At 42.5% G+C, this 19,968-nt stretch overlaps 1 long non-coding RNA gene across 1 annotated transcript; it reads left to right on the top strand.

The window, feature by feature from the left end:
* Positions 1–19,607, top strand: LOC148108518 (uncharacterized). Its single transcript, XR_015727814.1, has 4 exons — positions 1–1,136; positions 16,027–16,139; positions 16,827–17,107; positions 17,265–19,607. It is a non-coding gene; the product is annotated as an uncharacterized LOC148108518 (long non-coding RNA).
* The last annotated feature ends 361 nt before the right edge of the window (positions 19,608–19,968 follow it).

Consider the following 19,968-nt stretch of genomic DNA (forward strand, 5'->3'; position numbering starts at 1 on the left):
GTTTGTGAATGAACTTGCCAGGCTCTTATTATTAAGTCACTACTACAAATAGCATTTTAGTGAAGTCTCTCCTATGGCCGAAGGAGGAAACCAACTCTGTTTCTGATAGGTCAGGAGGAACAGACGCATCGTTTTACGCCCCGTGAGGCCAGTTGCTTCACAGTCATCACCCATAGTGCAAAGGCCAAGGATGAATTCGACAAAGGCACCTGGCATGTGTGTGGTAAAGTGTCCACTCAGCAGGGCTAGGGTGTTCAAACTCTGCACATTTCAAAGAAAAGCCTGGCCTCTGACCAATTCCTGGGAAATAACCTCTAAGCCCTCGGAGTACCCTGTCTGACTAGTGTCTTTGTATATACCAGGGCCACACCCGATAGTCTATGCCCACAGTGTGATTTATGGTGCAGCCATTGGCAACACAGTGTCACTGTGACCTCTGGAGAGGCCAGAGACAGAGGAGCTAGGTCAGCCACACAGGAGCACCGTGCCTACATGACAACTCCCACGAAAACTCAACCAATCACCAAGGCTCAGGTGAGCTCCCCGGGTCGCGGGTACTCTGGATGTGTCACACATCTTTGCCGGGAGAATTAAGCACTGTCAAAGAACTGTATAAGGAGAGGATAATGGGGACCTTGTGTCTGCTCTCTCCTGGATTCTGCCATATGCTCCTTATCTTTGCTCATTTTGACTTGTGTCTCTTTGCTATAATAAACCATACCCATGAGTATAACAGATTTTCTGAAGTTTGTGAGTCCTTCCAGCAAATCATTGAACCTGAAGGTGGTCATGGGGATGCCCCCAAAGCATGGGTTAGAGAGTAGATTTTATGAGGAAAGCAAGAGAAGAGAGCCAGAGGCCCTCAGATGCCACCTCCATGCTGGCCACCTGTGGCAGGGATGCCTTTCTGGGAGAGAACTCACCTCCTTGATAGTTCTCCCTTTTTAGAGGGAAATCTTGAGCACAGTAATCTGACCCTTTGGTCCTGTCTCTCTGGTTTTGATGCTGGGAGCTGTTTAAGAAAACCAGCAACAGAGCACCAGAAATCCTTGGCCAGCATGGATTTGCCACAAGGATGGACTTTGCTGTTCCCAGAGACGGCAATCTAGTGTACCGTTCCCTCCACTGGAAAAAAGGTGAGGCCCTTGTTCCAGTAAATCATTGTCCAGGCCAGCTAAAGGGAGCTCCCACATGTGTTTGTTTGTTTGTTTGTTTGTTTGTTTGTTTGTTTGTTTTTGAGAGAGAAAGAGAGAGAGAGACTGCGAGCAGGGGAGGGGGAGAGGGAGAGAGAGAATCCCAAGCAGGCTCCATGCTCAGTGCAGAGGACGCAGGGCTCGATCTCACAACCCTGAAGTCATGACCTGAGACAAAATCAAGAGTCTGAGCCACCCAGGCACCCCCCATATAATTTTTAAACTTGCTTGCTCCTCAAACAGCCCTTTGACAAGATATTAGACATATCACGATGTACTTTCAAGTGGAATAATGTTACTGTGTTAGAAGGCCATTTATTGGTCAATCTCAGTTATTCAACATATAGCTGAGATCTCAGAGTTAATATATATTTTATTCATTTATTCATAGGTGAGACCTTAACCATCAGATAATGAATGAATGCCTGCATAGACACACACACACATGCACACACACGCACATACACATGCACACACACTGTGTTAGACAATGGTAAATGTGTGGAGAAAAACAAAGCAGTGAGAAGGAATAGGGCTGGAGAGGTGTTTATGATCAGGTTGTTAGGCAAGTTGCAGAGAAAATCATGTTGGAATGGAGACTTGTAGACATAAGGCAGGTGGGTATTTTAGCAGAAAATATTCCAGAATGGAGAGAAGGCGTGTGGAAAGACAGAAGTGTGCCTGGCATGTCCATGAATGGAATGGGTGCTGGGAGAACAGTCAGATCATACCGCCGGCGTCAATAGCTCATGCAAAGCCTATTGGATTAACTTCGGCTTTTGCTCTGAGTGAGGTGGGAAGCCATTGGAGGTTTTTTGTTGTTGTTGTTTTTGTTTTTGTAAAGATTTTATTTATTTATTCAACAGAGATAGAGACAGCCAGAGAGAGAGGGAACACAAGCAGGGGGAGTGGGAGAGGAAGAAGCAGGCTCCCAGCGGAGGAGCCTGATGTGGGGCTCGATCCCATAACCCCGGGATCACGCCCTGAGCCGAAGGCAGACGCCTAACCGCTGTGCCACCCAGGCGCCCCAGCCATTGGAGGTTTTAAATAGAGAAGAAACACATACTAACTTAACATTTTATTTTTTAATTAATTTTTAAAAGATTATTTATTTATTGGAGAGAGAGAGCAGAGCAAGCGAGAGAGAACATGAGTGGGGTGGGAGGGGCAGAGGGAAAGGGAGAAGCAGGCTCTCCGCTGAGCAGGGAGCCAGACATGGACCTGATCCTTGGACCCTGGGATCATGACCTGAGCTGAAGGCAGATGCTTACCTGACTGAGCCACCCAGGTGTCCCCTAACTTAACATTTTAGAGGAGTTACTTCAATTCCTGAACTGGAGAATAGACCACAGAGGCAAAGTAGACTAGCTAGAAATCTCTCCTGGGCCTTTGGGTGGCTCAGTTGGTTAAGTGTCTGACTCTTAATTTTGGCTCAGGTCATGATCTCCAGGGTTGTGAGATTGAGTCACAAGTCAGGCTCCATGCTGGGTGTAGAGCTCTCTTAAGAGTTTCTCTCCCCCTCTCCCTGTTCCTCCCCTCACTCCTTCTCCCATTCTCTAAAAAAAAAAGGAAAAGAAAAGAAATCTCTTCCAATATTTCTTTTTTTTCTCCAATATTTCAAGTGACAGATGATGGTGGCTTGTGCCAGGCTGGTGGTGGAGGAGGTGACCCAATTGTGGATATATTTTGATGATCACCCCAGCAGAAAATGTTGAAGGGTTGAATGTGGGGAAAGAGAGAGAGAGAGAGGGAGACACAGAAACAGAGAAAAACAGAGATATAGATCCAGAATAAATTCAGTGTGTTTGACCTGAGCAAATGGAAGGTTAAAGTTGTCATTTATTGAGAAAGAAAGGGTTCAGGGGAGAGGATCGCCATGCTAAGTTTGAGATGATAAACAGATTTTCAGTTGGGTCTGCCGAGGAAGCACCAGGATAGAGAATCTAGGGTTCAGAAGAAATGTGTCAGTTGAGGATATATATTTGGGAATTAACAGCAAAATATACAGGAAGAAGTCGGGAAAACATGCATTCAGTGTGAAGGGTTTCCGTCAAAACTGGCAATTCTTCTCTTTTAACTTTTAGTACTCTAAGTGCTATGCGTAGTCATCTGGAAAATTCCTATAGGTGATAATGCTAGGGTTTTTTTTCCCCAGATGTTGGATAAATGGAATATTACTATGTCTAGATCTCACACTTGTGTTTGTAAAACCCCTGCAATTCTTGGTTGATAGGAAGAGAGGCGTTCTCTAATCACATAGAAATTAGATCGTAGAAGGGCAAATGTCCTAAGGGGACACTTACGCTCCATCTGCCTTTGTCTGCTTCCTAATTGGCAGGTGATTTTAATTCATCACCAAGGAGTGATAAGTATTGCTATAGCACAAGTTCCCCTGAAATACAGTTGGACAGTCTCAATTCATCTCCCTTACCTCTTTTTTCTTCTCCTTGTTGTTTTAATTTGTTTTGATCTGAGGGAATATCAGTATGTTTGCAAGCTACATGTTTAAAACCAGAACGAGGGATAGCAAATCCACATTCACACTGGATTTTCTCTTTGAACTTCGGCGTTTGCCCCTGCAGTTTCTCCTACCTACACACCCGATTCATCCCCAGGGCCTCTTTTTTTTTTTTAATTTTTAATTTTAATTTTTATTTTTTTAATGATTTTTTATTATATTATGTTAGTCACCATACAGTACAACCCTGGTTTCCGATGTAAAGTTTGATGATTCATTAGTTGTGTATAACACCAAGTGCACCATGCAACATGTGCCCTCCTTACTACCCATCACCAGTCTATCCCATTCCCCCCACCCCTCTCCCCTCTGAGGCCCTCAGTTTGTTTCTCATAGTCCGTAGTCTCTCATGCTTCATTCCCCCTTCTGATTACCCCCTTTCTTTATCCCTTTCTTCCCCTACCAATCTTCCTAGTTCTTATGTTCCATAGATGAGAGAAACCATATGATAATTGTCTTTCTCTGCTTGACTTATTTCACTTAGCATTATCTCCTCCAGTGCCGTCCATGTTGCAGCAAATGTTGAGAATTCGTTCTTTCTGATAGCTGAGTAATATTCCATTGTATATATGGACCACAACTTCCTAATCCAGTCATCTGTTGAAGGGCATCTCGGCTCCTTCCATGATTTAGCTATTGTGGACATTGCTGCTATGAACATTGGGGTGCATATGGCCCTCCTCTTCACTACGTCTGTATCTTTGGGGTAAACACCCAGTAGTGCAATGGCTGGGTCATAGGGTAGCTCAATTTTTAACCATTTAAGGGACTTCCACACTGTTTTCCAGAGTGGCTGTACCAACTTGCATTCCCACCAACAATGTAGGAGGGATCCCTTTTCTCCACATCCTCTCCAACAATTGTTGTTTCTTGCCTTGTCTATTTTTGCCATTCTAACTGGCATAAGGTGGTATCTCAGTGTGGTTTTGATTTGAATTTCCCTGATGGCTAATGATTTTGAACACTTCTCCAAAGGCAAGAGAAAGAACAGATAAAATGAACTTACGGGACTTCATCAAGATAAAAATCTTCTGCACAGCCAAGGAAACAGTCAAAAAAACTAAGAGGCAGCCCACGGAATGGGAGAATATATTTGCAAATGACACTACAGATAAAGGACTGGTATCCAAGATCTACAAAGAACTTCTCAAACTCAATACACGAGAAACAAATAAACAAATCAAAAAATGGGCAGAAGATATGAACAGACACTTTTCCAATGAAGACATACAAATGGCTAACAGACACATCCCCAGGGCCTCTTGATGGGTCCGTGGGACAAGGGCCCAGAAGGCTTTCTGTTACTCTCTATTGTATTGTGTATTCTTCTGCTTTCCTTGGTCTGAATTACTAATGTCTCTCCAGTTTAAGTAGAAGCAAACAGTTTTGTTTTGGAACGCCAACGAAATACCGTCTTCTATTTGGCCTCATCTTATATTATCTCTCCAGGCGTGGAAACACCATAAAGTCCTGCACAAGGAGGAATTATGGAGCTTTAGATTTTTATTCTTGCATGCGGGGCAGAAAAATTGTTCCATGCGTTCTAATCTGTTTTTACACAAGTCACAGAGAGGGGGACTTTGGGATCAATGCAGGATGTGATCTATTATTTCCTCTTTTTTCTGAACAGGATATGGAGAGAAAATAAAACAGCTGAACAAGTTTGAAAAACAAAGAAAAAGTTCTACCGGCATGGATGCGTGATTTTTTCCACCCATTGGTTAAATAATCTGATTGTCATTTATATCTTGCTAATACAAGTTCTTTTGAACAGATCCTACCCTCCGAGCTCAAACTGCAGAGACAGCCCACAGAATTTTATCTTCTCAGTGGGAAATTATTTTCTCCAATGTGTTTTGATGATGACAGGCCTTTTTCCATCTCTCAGTACCTCCTCCTCGAGGGAATAGAAATGTAAGGAATAAATTCTGACTTGATACTTGCTGTTCTCCCCACATATCATCGAGGTTTAAACACCATCTACAAAACTTGCTAACAACCTACTTTAAATCTACACTTTGGGAAAATGAGAAACAAAGGGGAAGAGAAGAAAGATCCTTTTTAAAAGAATACATTTGAGAGTACGTGTGAAATATTTGGAAGGAAGGATGATTCACTAATTCTCCTGACTGCATGGCATTGTATAAGTCTGCATCTATGGGGGGCGGTGTAGGGAAGATCATTTCTAAGTTAAAATCCTGTAATTCTGTTAGATAGAAAATCTCACTGCAGGTGGAGATGCTTTCTTCTATATCTTAATTCAAAACTTCATAGTTCATCACTAACTCTAGAAAAGAAGGATCAGTGTTTCTGTTTACCAGCTATAGGAAAGCAATATAAACACATTTCAAAATTCACAGGATTTGTCAGCTTTGAAATCACAACTCTTGATTTTTTTAACTTAAAGGATTGACATTATTTTGAATTTTGTGCAAAAGTAAGACTTTATTAACAATGTTACTCCATTATTTTAAATCTTGAAAATGCAAATTTCCATAATGTAACAATATCACATAATACAGAGACGTGTCAGTTCTTTTGCTATCAAAAGGCAATAAAAATTGTACATTGTACCCAATTCCATAGTTCAAGGGATGGCCAAACCTTTGTCTGTATTCTCGTCTTAATCTTCCTAGGCTAACATCTATCCAGTAGTTGTAAACTCTAGATGTAGAACAAACAAAACCTAAAATTCGTCTAATCTGAACTTCTTCCCCACACATCTTTTTAAGAAACATTTGTGCTCAAACACATCCAGGAACTGGGGGCTCACCCATAGGTAAACAATCCAGTCTATTGATTTTTTTTTTTAAGATTTTATTTTTATTTATTCGACAGAGATAGAGACAGCCAGCGAGAGAGGGAACACAAGCAGGGGCAGTGGGAGAGGAAGAAGCAGGCTCATAGCGGAGGAGCCTGATGTGGGGCTCCATTCCATAACTCCGGGATCACGCCCTGAGCCAAAGGCAGACGCCTAACCGCTGTGCCACCCAGGTGTCCCCAGTCTATTGATTTCTTGATACTTTTCTCTTGAATACGATCCTCATGCCTTGTTCTCCATCTTAGTAAATGGCGCCTCCATCCTTCAGCAACCCAAGATTCATTCTAGCCATCCGACTGTCTTAATCCTCTTATGTAATCTACCACCCAGTCCTGAGAGTTCACCCACAAACATTTCTCCCAGTCTCTGCTGCTATCCTTCTGTCCACACCATCATCATGCCTCATTCTGATCTCCCTCTTTCCTTCTCTTGGCCCCTTTTCCATGCATTCTCCACTCAAGCAATAAGAGGGACATTTAAAAATGTAAACAGGATCGTGGCAGGCCACTGCTTGAAGTCCTTCAATATGTCTTTGCAATAAAATCCAAACTCTTCGATAGGGTCTACAAGGCCCTGCAAACTCTGACTCTACCTAGTTCTTCAGACTCATTGCCTACCCTCTGTTCTCTCACAAATATGCACCCATGCTGGCCTTCTTTAGTTCCCGAAGGGGCCAAACCCTGCCCTATCTTAGGGCTTTCAAACACATTGTTCCCTCCCCTGGGAATGATCTTGCCTGGCTACTCACCCTTCAGATTTTAGCTTAGATACACTTTCTCAGAAAAACTTTTTCCTGACCTTTTCCCTCATGGCTTTTTCTTCATAGTCCTCACCATAATCGAAAATACATGCATGCGTGTGTGTGTGTGATTATGTGCACATGTAATGTGTATATGTAATTACACATATACCCGCACTGATGGGTAACGTGTACAGTATCTCCCACCCCGGGACAGTGGGCAGCATATCTGCCTTGTTTCACTGATGAATTACCCCACATGCAACTTCCTTCCTGGCCCAACTTAAGCACTTGGTACGTTGTCCAGAATATATTCACACTTAATTATTAGAAATCATTAATTTAGAAATTGTGTCTTAGTTGAAATTTGTTAATCAACCAAATGATGTTTGTGTATCCCTGATTAGGAAGTGCATTTTCATATAAAACAAAGTTATGCTCATTAAAGAATATTGTACTTGAGAAGTAAAAAGTAAACATATGCAGTGCTTATCACTTATTTAGGTTAACTTTAACATGAACAGAGCATGCATAATTAAACTCACGAGTCATGATATAATAAATAAATGATGAGCTTCGGGACAGAATGTCCAGCATTGGCAGTATCATTTCTTTTAGTGTTTGTTTGACAGAGGATATTATCCAGTTGCTGCAACTTAGCTACATAAGTTTCTAGGTGGAATGTGGAACACGTAATAATAAAGATTAACTATGATCATAACACAGCATAAGTAACATTTTTGGAGTACTTACCATATTTAATTCTGACAAGATGTCTTTCTATTATGTAGTTATTCTTATTACCCCATTTTACAGCTTGGGGGGCCGAGACTTGGAGAGCATAAATTACTTGTCAAGTCATCAAAGGAGCAGGGCATTGACTCTGGGTGTGTCTGACACCAGTCACCTTGCTTGTAAGTGTTGTACTGTGTTGTCTCCCAGCTATGCTGTCCTGATCTGCTCACAGAGAGCACCGGGATCATGCTGGCAGGGGACCCCCTTCCTTTGTGCTTGGATATCTCCCCTTACTAGCACACGCAAGAGTTCTTAACTCCCAACTTTATAAGAAAAGACTGAATTCAAGGGAGCTCTGCAGTTTACTGAAGATTACATTTAGTTTGTAACCCGAGTGTGCATTTAAGAAAGAGATCATTAATATTCTAGTGTGTCCATGATAGTATTTATTATTACTAAGAATTCCCCCAATATAGGAATTGGGGAATCCTCATCTAGAAACTGATCTACATTGAGTAACTATGTAGTGATGTATCTCTCCTAAATAATTTCTACCACAGCCCTGTTAATTGGTTATTTTCCATAAATGAGGAAAGTGGGGTGCAGAGCGAGCCCATGGTCATGTCCTCAGGAGCAGCAAGCCTGGAGGAAGCTGATGCCTCTCCTAGCCTGGGCTGTGGCTCAATGAATGCTATCAGAGGGAAATGTCAGGATCCACTTGAACCGGAGGCATCATTTAAGGCCATAGAGGCAGGGACGCTTGTAGAGAGAATTGGAAGTCAATGTAAGTTGAAGCTAGAGAAAATAAGAGAAAAGAGGGGTGGGTGGGAGCAGAAGAAACCAGACTCAGGCTGAATTTCACGAGTTTCCAGAACAGGTGTGGGGTGGGGGCTGTGGGGTAAAGGACTCTAAGGATCTGGGACAGGTGGGCTGACCCCTGCCTGTTCTTGTTCCCCCAGCTGCCCAGCAGGGAGCCTTCGAGGCAGTCTCTAGTCCTGCTTCTGGGAAGTCCTCCTCCTTCGACATTCTGCTTCTTCCCTTCTCACCTGCATTGTCCCTGTTGTCACCGTTAGAGCAGCCCCGCCTGTAACAAAGCCCGTGCGTTCATCTAAGACAGCCGCAAGCATTTGTGCCATCATGGCTAGCGGTTAAGTCCTCCAAGCACAGACCTCGCACTTCAGCTCTATGGTGCGCATCCCCTCGGTCACGTTTCTCCCAGCAACGATCTTTGCCTTCTAGTGGTTGATGCCCACACTGGTACCACTCGGGAGTCAGGGTGATTCCGATGTGTGCTTTCCACTCCAGGCTTCAGAGCATCCACGGCTCTTGTGGGCACATTCCCAGGCTTCCTTGGTGTTTGCTGGAAAGGGAATTCTCACATGGGATGCATGCTGTCATTGTCCAGACAGCCTGTCCTCTCCTCGTCTCCTACTCTGTGTGACTCTGGGCTGAATGCCGTCCCTGATGTGCTGCCAGACCACACTCCAGGCCAGATAGTGCGGCTAACTTCGTCCCTGACTCCGGAGCTCGGAACACACCAACCTGTCCCGATATAATAAGTCTATCATTTCCAATTCAAACAGGTCTTCAAACATTGTGGAAGTATTTTGCTGATTACTTTTTCCAATAAGTGAATACAAATATTTTTACACTCTGGTTTCAGTTGTAGCAACTCTTACAATATTGGGCTGTGAAAATCGAAGACAGTTTAAGGAGTGTTTTAGACATCAACTCAGCCCTTCGATAATGCGTTCAATACCTCTAAAAGTGACAGCAAATCAAGGATGAAATGAAACAGTAAACAGAGCGAAGGCAGATTTCACGTATGGTGGCAGCTCTGTCATTTCAAGCCGCAGACGGAACACTGGATCAAAATGCCGAATGTGATGGATGACGCTTGCACGTCCCCGATGAGTTGCTTTGGCTGCTCACAGAGAGCATGCTTTTTGCACTATGTGTTCTAAGTCAGAAGAAAAAAAAATTAAATGTAGGGCACGGTTTAGTGTCATCCCACAGGAATTTCCATGGCCCAGGGTATCCTTGTGAGCGGTGCAAATCCAGGCACGCTATTCCGCAGTTTGCCCCTCCCCGGGAGAGAACAACAGTGAACAGAAAGAGGTCAAGGGCTCCACCAGGCACCTGGCGAGGGCGTGGCCTGCTGCAGAATCCCATGTGCCAACCCCAACTCTCAGCCCCTTCCTGCCCCCTAAAGCCCAAGGCACTTTCCTCCAGGGCTAGCACTCATCCTGTTTCCTAAAGGTCTCCACGTCTTAGGGCTTCACTCCTCCGCCCACCGCAGCCTCTCCCAGTTCCTATCTGCCTCTGCTTTCCGTTCAGACGCCTCTTACTTCACTCCGCTGGGTGCCTTTTTTGTTTAGGCCTGAATAAGACACTGCCTTCTCTGATCCCAGGGTGCTCCATGGGATCCGTCTTCCCCTTTTCTGAGCTGTACCCATAGTTCTGGGATAATGTATCCCCATAAGCTACACATTTGAAATGCTGTTCTGGAATTCCTTGTTAGTGGCTGAAGGGGATTAGTGTTACTGGGCTCTTAGCCTCTGGCTGTGCTTCTAATTTCAAGAGTCATGAGGGAGAACCAACTGTCCTCCACTATACTAATCAATATATTTAGACAAGGTTAATCCGTCTACTGTACCAGGATATCCCCCAGGGGGTGTCCATAGCCTCCAGGGATGACATCATAGCATCACCTTAGCACAGTTGTGGGTATGAGTTTGTGAGATACATGTGGCAAAAGATGGCACTTAATTGAGCGACCAGATCCTTCTATGCCTTCTGTGGTGACAGTAGCTTTGTGGCATCATGAACATCAGAGGGCAATATGTGAATTACCTGGCACAGCCCCACTACTGCCTGAAGTAGTCCTTACATGTGGTCCGCAGCGCCGGTTGCCACAGAGACTGTACTACAGGACAGACTTGCCAAGTCTTGAAAAGCTGGAATTAATTCTGTGAGATGAGGTAAGGCATCTCCTCTTATTCCTTTTAAACTAAGACAGGGTCAGTAAATTATGGCCTGTGCATCAAATCTGACTCACTGCCTATTTGTGTAAATAAAGTTTTATTGGAACACAGCACACCCATTTGTTTCTATATTGTCTCTGGCTGTATTCACATTACAACAGTAGAGTTGAGCAGTTACAACTAGAATCCTGGACTGTGTCACTGAGGTTTGCTCCTCGGTGAACGCGGATTCCCACAATGTTGTAAATGCATTCACAGGATGTCTTCTTTGCTTCAGTAGAATTTTGTTGGTAGGGTGGTTGTGAAGATTAATCTGTCCCAAGGAGACAAACATTCCATCAATCAACTATCCAGCAATGGCTTGAAGAAAGAAGCTAATGAACTTCTGATTTTTCCATTTACTTGCACGTCTAAGGTTAATAAGCATAGTGCTCCAGAACGGATGCTCTAAATTCTATGTGGAATTGAGATTATCTTTTTCTACCATCTATTTGGTCCTACACTTCATTTTATTGTGCTTCCTTTTATTTTATTTTATTTTATTTTATTTTATTTTATTGAGCTTCACAGATATTGCATATTTTTTTCACAAATAAAAGTTTGTGGCAACCCTGTGTCGAGAAAGTCTATCTGTGCCATTTTTCTCCAACAGCCTTTGCTCTCACTTTGTGTCTCCGTGTCACATTTTGGAGATTTTCTCGATATTTCAAACATTTCCATTGTTATTATACTTGTTATGATGATCTGTGTTCAGTGATTTTTGGTGTTACTCTTGTAATCGTTATGAGGCACCAAGAACCACACATGTATCAGATGGTGAACTTAATCGATAAATGTCGTGTGTGCTCTGACTGCTCCACCAACCAGCTGTTTCTCTATCTCCCTCCCTCTCCTCAGGCCTCCCTATTCCTTGGGACACAACAATATTGAAATGAGGCCAATTAATAACCACAAAATGGCCTTCAAGTGTTCAAATGAAAGGAAAAGTCACACGTCTTTCATTGCAAGTCAAAGCTAGAAATGATTGAGCTTAGGTGAGGAAGGCATGTCAAAAACTGATATTGGCTGAAAGCTAGGCATCTTGGGCCAGACAATTAGCCATGTTGCAAATGCAAAGGAGTTCTTGAAGGAAATTTAAAACACTACTCCAGTGAACACATGAGTTATAAGAAAGCAAAAGAGTCTTAGTGCTGACACAAAGAAAGTTTGAGTGGTCTAGATAGAAGATTAAACCAGCAACAGTGTTCCCTTGAGCCAAACAAAGCCTAATCCAAAGCCAGGCCCTGACTCTCTTCAATTCTGTGAAGGCTGAGAGAGGTGAGGAAGCTGCAGGAGAAAAGTCTGAAGCTGGCAGAGGGTGGTTTGTGAGGTTAAGGGAAAAAACAGCCTCCATGACATCAAAGTGCAAGGTGAAGAGGCAAGTGCTGGTGGAGAAGCAGCAGCCAGTGACCCAGGAGATCTAACTAAGGTCATTGCTGAAGGTGGGTACACTGAACAGCAGATTTTCAATGTAGAAGAAGCAGCCTTCTACTGAAAGCTGATTACATCTAGGATTTTCACAGTTACATAGGAGAAGTCAGTGCCTGGCTTTAAAGCTCCAAAGGACAGGCTGACTCTCTTGTTAGGGGCTACTGCTGCTGGTGACTTAAAGTTGAAGCCAATGTTCATTTAGCATTCTGAAAATCCTGGGGCCCCGAAGAATTATGTTCAATCTACTCTGCCTGTGCTCTGTAAACGGAACAAGAGTCTGGATGACAGCACATCTATTTACAAGATGGTTTACTGAATATTTTAAGCCCACTGTTGAGACCTACTGCTCATTAAAAAAAAAGATTTCTTTAAAAATATGACTGCTCACTGACAATGCACCTCGTCACCCAAGAGCTCTGATGGAGAAGTTCGAGATGAATGTTGTTTTCCTGCCTGCAAGCAAAACACCCATTCTGCAGCCTATGGATCATTTTGGCTTTCAAGTCTTGTTATTTAAGAAATACATTCTATAAGGCTATAACTGCCATGGACTCATTTCTCTGATGGATCTGGGCAAAGACAACAGAAAACCTTATGGAAAGGGTTCACCATTTTAGATGCCATTAAGGACACTTGTGATTCATGGGAAAAGGTCAAAATATCAACATTGTCAGGAGTTTGGAAGTTGTTTCCACTTCTCATGGATGACTTTGACCGGTTCCGGACTTCAGTGGAAGAAGTCACTGCAGATACGGTGGAAATAGCAAGAGAACCAGAATTAGAAGTGAAGCCTGAAGATGTGACTATTTGCAGACATCTCATGATAACATTTTCACGGACGAGGAGCTGCTTTTTACGGATGAGCACAGAAAGGGGTTTTTTGAGATGGAATCTACTCCTGTAGAAGATGCCGTGAAGATTGTTGAAATGGCAAAAAAGGGTTTAGAATATTCCATAAACATAGTTGGTAAAGCAGCGGCAGGGTTTGAGAAGATTGACTCCAGTTCTGAAAGAAGTTCTACTCTGAGTAAAATGCCATCAAACAGCACTTCCGGCTACAGAGAAATTGTTCAGGAGAAAAAGAGCCAATCAATATGGTGAAGTTTACTGTTCTCTTATTTTAAGAATTTGCCATGGCCCTCCCAACGGTCAGCAGACACCACCCTGCTCAGTCAACAGCCACAGCATCAAGGCAAGACCCTCCAACATCAAAAAGAGTAAAATTCGCTGGAAGTCCAGATGATGTTAGCATTTTTTGGTAATAAAGTATTTTTTAATTAATGGTATGCATATCATTTTTTAGACATAATGTTATTGCACACTTAATAACCACAATATAGTGTAAAATAACTTATATGCACTGGGAAATCAAGAACTTCATTTGTCTCACTTTATTATAATACTCCCTTTATTGTGGTGGTCTGGAACTGAACCCTCAATATCTCTGAGGGGTGCTTCTACTTGTCCCGCCATCTACATATTCCTTCTTTCCTTTATTGCCTTCTTTTAATTTGATTTTCCCCCTCATTTCACTTTCCCTTCTACTAGTTGGGAAGTTATGCAATATATTTTTCTAATTAATACTTATCAAAGTCTATAGTTAATTTATATCTCTACTGTCTGATACAAGGCCTTTAAAATAATTCTGATTACCTCTGTCCATACTTATTACGCCCTGCTTTTCACATTGTGTATTCTAGTTTTCTCTCTTCTTAAAATAAATCACTAAGAGATTTTTGTTATTGTTAAATATAGTCTATCATTAGTGTTGCACCCATTTTAGCCCCCCCTTTTTATCTTTCTGTTGTCCAGCTTAGATCTCCCACCTGGCAATCACATTTCTTCTTTAGCTACTGTACAACCTTCCAAGTTTCCTTTGGTTAGAGTATGTTAGCCATTATTTGAAAATGCTATTAGTTTTTATTTATCTAAAAATATCTTTGTTTTGTCCTTATTACTGAGTGACTTTTTTTTTTTGCCAGGTATATAATTCTAGGCTGATTATTATTTTATTTTAGCACATTGGAATCTTTTTCCCCACTGTAATGTTGTCTTCTATGGCTTTGTTTTATTTTGTTTTGAAAAGTCAGCTGTCAGTCTAATTGCTGTTTTTTTAAGGCAATCCATCTTTCATCTGTGACCGATTTCATGAATTTTTTTCCCTTCTATCTGTTGTTCTTCACTTTCATTATGATGTGTCTTAGTGTTTTTATTTCCCAGGCTTGGTTGGGATTCACTAGCTTCTTTGTTTTTCCTCAGTTCTGGGAAATTCTCAGCAGTAGTAAGATTGTCTCTCTCTATTCTAGTCACTCTTTCTGAAACTCCAGAGTTTGTTAGATTTTTCTCACTTTGTCATAGATCTTTACCTCTTTTTCATATTTTTCATCACTTTTTTCTCACTAGGTTGAATTCTAGAAAATTTCTTCAGATATATCTATCTCCTACTTAATTTCTCTTCAGCTAAGTCTTGATTACCTAAGCAACATTCACTGATTTTTTTATTTTAATTGCTATATTTTAATTTCTAGATATTCTACTTGGTTCTCGGTCCAATCTCCAAGATCTTTCTTTCTAATCTTTTCCTTATTACTATTTTTGATCCTTTTCCTTTCCACATCACTTAACATATTAACCATACTTATTTTTTATCCGTCGTCTGGCCAGTTTCATATCTAATGTCCTATTTCAGTTCTGCTTTTTGCCAAAGGCAACAGAAACGATCATCGTCATGATTTTTGACTGTGGAGTTTCGTCTGAAGGAACTGGATGAATCCTTTGAAACCTAGGTTGGATCTGGGGAAGAGATTACTCCAGAAAGAATCTGCATTTGCTTTTGCTGTTTCTTGCATGCCTCACTTGCCTGGGGTGGCTTTCTGCTAATGTACAGGATTAGAGCTTTACTCATACTGTGCAAATTTGGGCTGCACACCTGCTGGAGACCTGGCATGTTGTTATGAATCCAAGGTGGGCATATTTTTTCACTACTCCGCCCAAATCTTCAGGACAGGATATCTCTACAGCTATCCCCTCGGAGAGGAATATGGGTTTACTCCCAGTTCGCCTTTCTTGAAGATCAGCCATTTGGTTGGAGTTGACATTTTTTGCAGGGCAGTGGACAGACTTTTCACTTTGGGCAGACCCCAGGTTTTGTCTCCTTTTCCTCTTGCCCTAAAAACTATGGAAATTGGAGCTCAGGTTCCTCTAGGTTTGGCAAATACTTTGGTTTGAAATACTTGCCTCAGTAATTCCTTTCTCTCTCTGAATTCCCACTCCCAGGTCACTGCTGCATCAAAAAACAATTTTTTTTAAAATACGATACCCAGAGTTTTTATTTGTTTTATGTAGGATTGTCACTCAGGCTTGTCATGGATACTTGTAACAAAAGCCTGGAATTGAGACTTTACGGAAATGTCAACTTACAGCTGTAGCTGTCCTCTCAAGAGATTTCATGTGTGTATAATATACATTTTAAATGCAAATGCTTTTGGTAAAATTTCATAAATAAGACTTACCACAATGTTTATTGTGTTTGTTCTGATTAGAATATTTTTACCTGCTTGTTACAGACACTGAATGAGATGGGAAAGTATCAATGAGAAACTTGATATTACCCGTCATCTCACCATTCAGAAGTGGCCACTGTTCATGTTTTACTAAATCTACTTTTATCCAGCTTTTGGTATGTTCTCCTATTATTTTAAATGGTTGGGAACACATTGTTTTAAATGGATTTGTTATTTGGAAGATGATCATTCTTTTTTGAGATGTAAGTCACAGGACAGCATTATTTCTCTCCCTGTCTATTCTAAGGTCACAGCAGATCAGTTAACGGCTTGTAAGATATACCACATTGCTCTGCGTAATCTATCCTGGTGGGTCTAATCAAAAGAATCCACTCAGGAAACCATGAGGGAGCAGTAATGGAAGAAACAGTGCCACTGGGGGAGGGGCAGAAAGGCACCCAGCTACAGAGGACCAAGGCCACGCAGAAGTGGCGTGGCCATCTTTTACACGCTGCTGCAGGCTGTCTTTGAGCTCCATTTAACAGAAAAGGTTGCATGATGAAATTGCAAGTGGGACTGAAAGGGTCATTTGTACTTTAAGAATAAAAATGCTTCAGTATAATAATGCAGTTACAGTCACAGAGGTTTCACATAAGCTCAGACCTCTGCAGGCCTGTGTCTGGGACACAGATAGAATTGCACCCACCTCATGCCCTGTGCAAAGGCTTGAACATGCCCATCCTCAATCCCGGTAGGAGATAGGGGCTTTTTATCCGAGTTACTAAAAGACTCTGAGAATGACAAAAATCTGCAGTTAATCTGAAATAATTTGCTCTATAACCATGCTTTCCTCTTTACTGAAGTCTGGGAAAGAGCCTCCTAGAGTGAACATGGACCCAATTTCCTGACAGGCGGAGGTGCAGGGGGTACAAAACACCATGGAATTGGATTCCACCAGAAGAACCCAAGGACATAGATGTGAGCAAGGCCAAGGAAACCCTGAACACCTTTTTGAGACCTCAATGAGCACAAAAGATGGTGTCATTTTTTAAATTTCTTCAACAAGAAGTCCTAGGCGAATATACACTGTCCTTTGACTCTGTGGAGCCAAGTGAAGGATAACAGTCATTACACTTTACTTTGGGTGAGTAGGCACTCCTTCCATGACAAAAAACACAGGCTCTGGTGTCCCAAAGGTCTGAGTCTAAATGCTAGGCCAGCGGCTTCCTGACCGGGTGAACTCACAAGGGGGATTTAATGTTTCATCCATAACATAGTGATGATAGCATCTATCATTGCAGGGTTGCTGGAAGGATTGAAAATGATCTCTCTAATGAAGCTGGCACAAGGTACAAGGCAGAGATTTCACCAGGCCGTGTAAGTCCATGAGTTCTGGGACCATTCCTTGATCATTATAGCTTCTAGAGTAGCTAGCATATAGTCGGTATTCTACAAACAGTCATCAAATGAATGGGCAAAGTACTCAGGTGTAGAATGAATGATCTTGGAGGACAAAGGTAAAATTTGCATTGCTGTCCTATCAAGAAGCTTTCACGGGGACCAACCTTGTTGATGACTTCTGACTGGGATGTCCTGACAGCTCCACGGATGAAAGTTGTCCATTCTCTGCCTGCCTGGACCTACGGGTGGCCCCTTGGTTCCATGCTTATTGCCTGAGTCCTGACTCTGTCCAACGGAGACCAGATGTTCATCCATACCAGCTTTGATGTACCTTCACCCCCCTTTGCCCCTTCCCATTGACTTCTCGACCTGTCCATCTGCTCTACTCATGTAGCCAGGATTCACCACCTCCTACATGCTGCTTGTGGGAAATAAGAACCTTGATGGAAGCAAAAGGGAAGAGAAGTGCTTGCAGGTGTGGCTGGAGAGGACATTGAAAGTCGAGCCCCGCCGCGAAAAACGATCAAATAGTTTTACCAGGAGGCAGATTTAATAAATTATAGCACTGAGTCAGTAGGGTGATGTCAGACAAATGAAATATTTAACACGATGTAATAATCCCTCCAGTAATGTTAGAATGTTTGCATTTGTTAATCTAAAGCACTCCCTGATGAGCCGGCTGAATGGTGAACATGCTGGAAGGCTTCTCTCTAAATCATGGGATCCCCTAGAGTCAGAGAAGGGATGTCCGCTTTCCTGGTCCTCTCAGCGTGGTGGGTTTTATCCCTCAATGTGGCATCCTTTCTTCTAATTAACAAATAATGAGTTTAAGGACACCTAGAAAATTCCTCTCTTGCTCTCTCCCTCATGAACAGAATTCGCACATGCCTCCTGCCTGCTCCCTTCTCAGGGCAGGGAGGCTGGGAGAAGTGCGTCTGCTTATCCCCCACCCTGTACCTTGGTGTCTGCTCTGAGCAGAGGAGAAATACAATAGGCATTCCCCAGCCTGCTGGCCGGTTTGCTTGTTGACGAAACTGGGATCTGAGGAGGATTTGTCAACTTTCAGATGTCTATTTAACGGCATAAAAGAAAAAGAGAGAATGAAAAGGAAAAAAGAAGCCTTTATTTAAAATTCCCAGGCTCACATAAAATAGAGTTGTTATTTCAAGACCAAACTGCCTAGATAATCAACTCACGGCACTGTTATTAATTTATGTATTAAGTAGTTGGTATCCATTTCTGGATTATTTTCGTTTGTTAATTAAACAGTACCTCTAAGGGAGACAAAGACAATTGAATTGTCACTATGTCCCAGCGGCCCCCTTTGCTGGCTGATAAGTCTTTCCACAGTACAATTGCGAACTCACCGAGGGCCAGATTACTGCATGTGACAGGGACAGGTGCTGCTCCTGCCACCTGCCAATCACTCTGGGATTCCTCTGCCTGGCCCTCCCCACCTCCGCTCTGAACTCATCACTGATGTCTCCCACTTGCAAAGGAAAGCTAGAAACCAAACCGAATGAGAGGCCAGCCAGAGATGTGGCTCTTGGCACAAACAATACATTGATGAATTCTTCCAAGCCTGAGGTGAATTTTTGGGTTATTGGTCAATGCATTTAGGTTGTGAAAATTATCTAATTAGCCAGACCCAGAAAGCATACACCTCCCTGTGTGGTAGTTCCAGCGCTTCATCTGTAGTATTTCTGGCTGATAGAAGCAGAGGATGCCAATTATACGGTTTGGGGCAGTGGCCAGATATCCATCAGAGGCTGGACACTAATCAGCTCTGTTATTTGCAAGCAAAGCAGGTTTCGTCCCAGCCTCCAGAAGTCAAAGGCTACCGATTTTACTGGCTGCATCACTGAAATGTTTCTATTTAAACAAGGAGCTGGCAAGAACTGTATTCCCTTACTTCGCGGAAGTGGCTAAAACAGCTGTTTTAAGATGTTCTTCTGGAATGACAAATAACGTCGAACTATCAGCCGCCTCGTGGCTTCTGGGACCCTCAAGGCATGCAGGCATTGGGAAGGCTGTAAAATGAGCACATATGTGGGCCCTTATGCCCTTGGGCACTTGCTTATTTGTTTGTGTATCTGTTGGTTTATTTCAAGATCACCGGACTAAATAAAGAAGGTTCTTTGGTAACATGTATCTTAGGACAATTCTGATACAGTATACACAAAATTCTTGAACATTTTTATTTCTGATGCACAATTTATCCCTGATTCAACGACCTATTGAAGACCTGTGTGTTCTTATGTCTTATGCTACAATTTCTCCTAATCTCTCACTTTCTCTCACCGTTGGCTCCTTCCTGTAGCAGGACACCCTGCTCTGTTTCTGAACTCCCAGTCCCCAGTGACCTTATTCTCTATCTTTTTGGTGGTTTCCCCTTTATATTTCCTCCAGCATTTGATCTCTTCTTGAACACATCTCAACAACAGAAAGCAGTGAAGGAAAATTCCAATAGGAAAGATGAGAAGTTTGATATATTTCTAAATAGTGACATACTGCCAGTAAGTAGCAGAGAAAAAGGTCAGTTAATATTCTTCATCTCTGGACTGAGAAGGATGGAGCCTTGACTTTTGAAGAGGACCATGTCTC

The sequence above is a fragment of the Ursus americanus genome, chromosome 19 (assembly GCF_024610735.1).
Source record: "Ursus americanus isolate L20-20 chromosome 19, mUrsAme1.1.p, whole genome shotgun sequence".
Classification (NCBI taxonomy): domain Eukaryota; kingdom Metazoa; phylum Chordata; class Mammalia; order Carnivora; family Ursidae; genus Ursus; species Ursus americanus.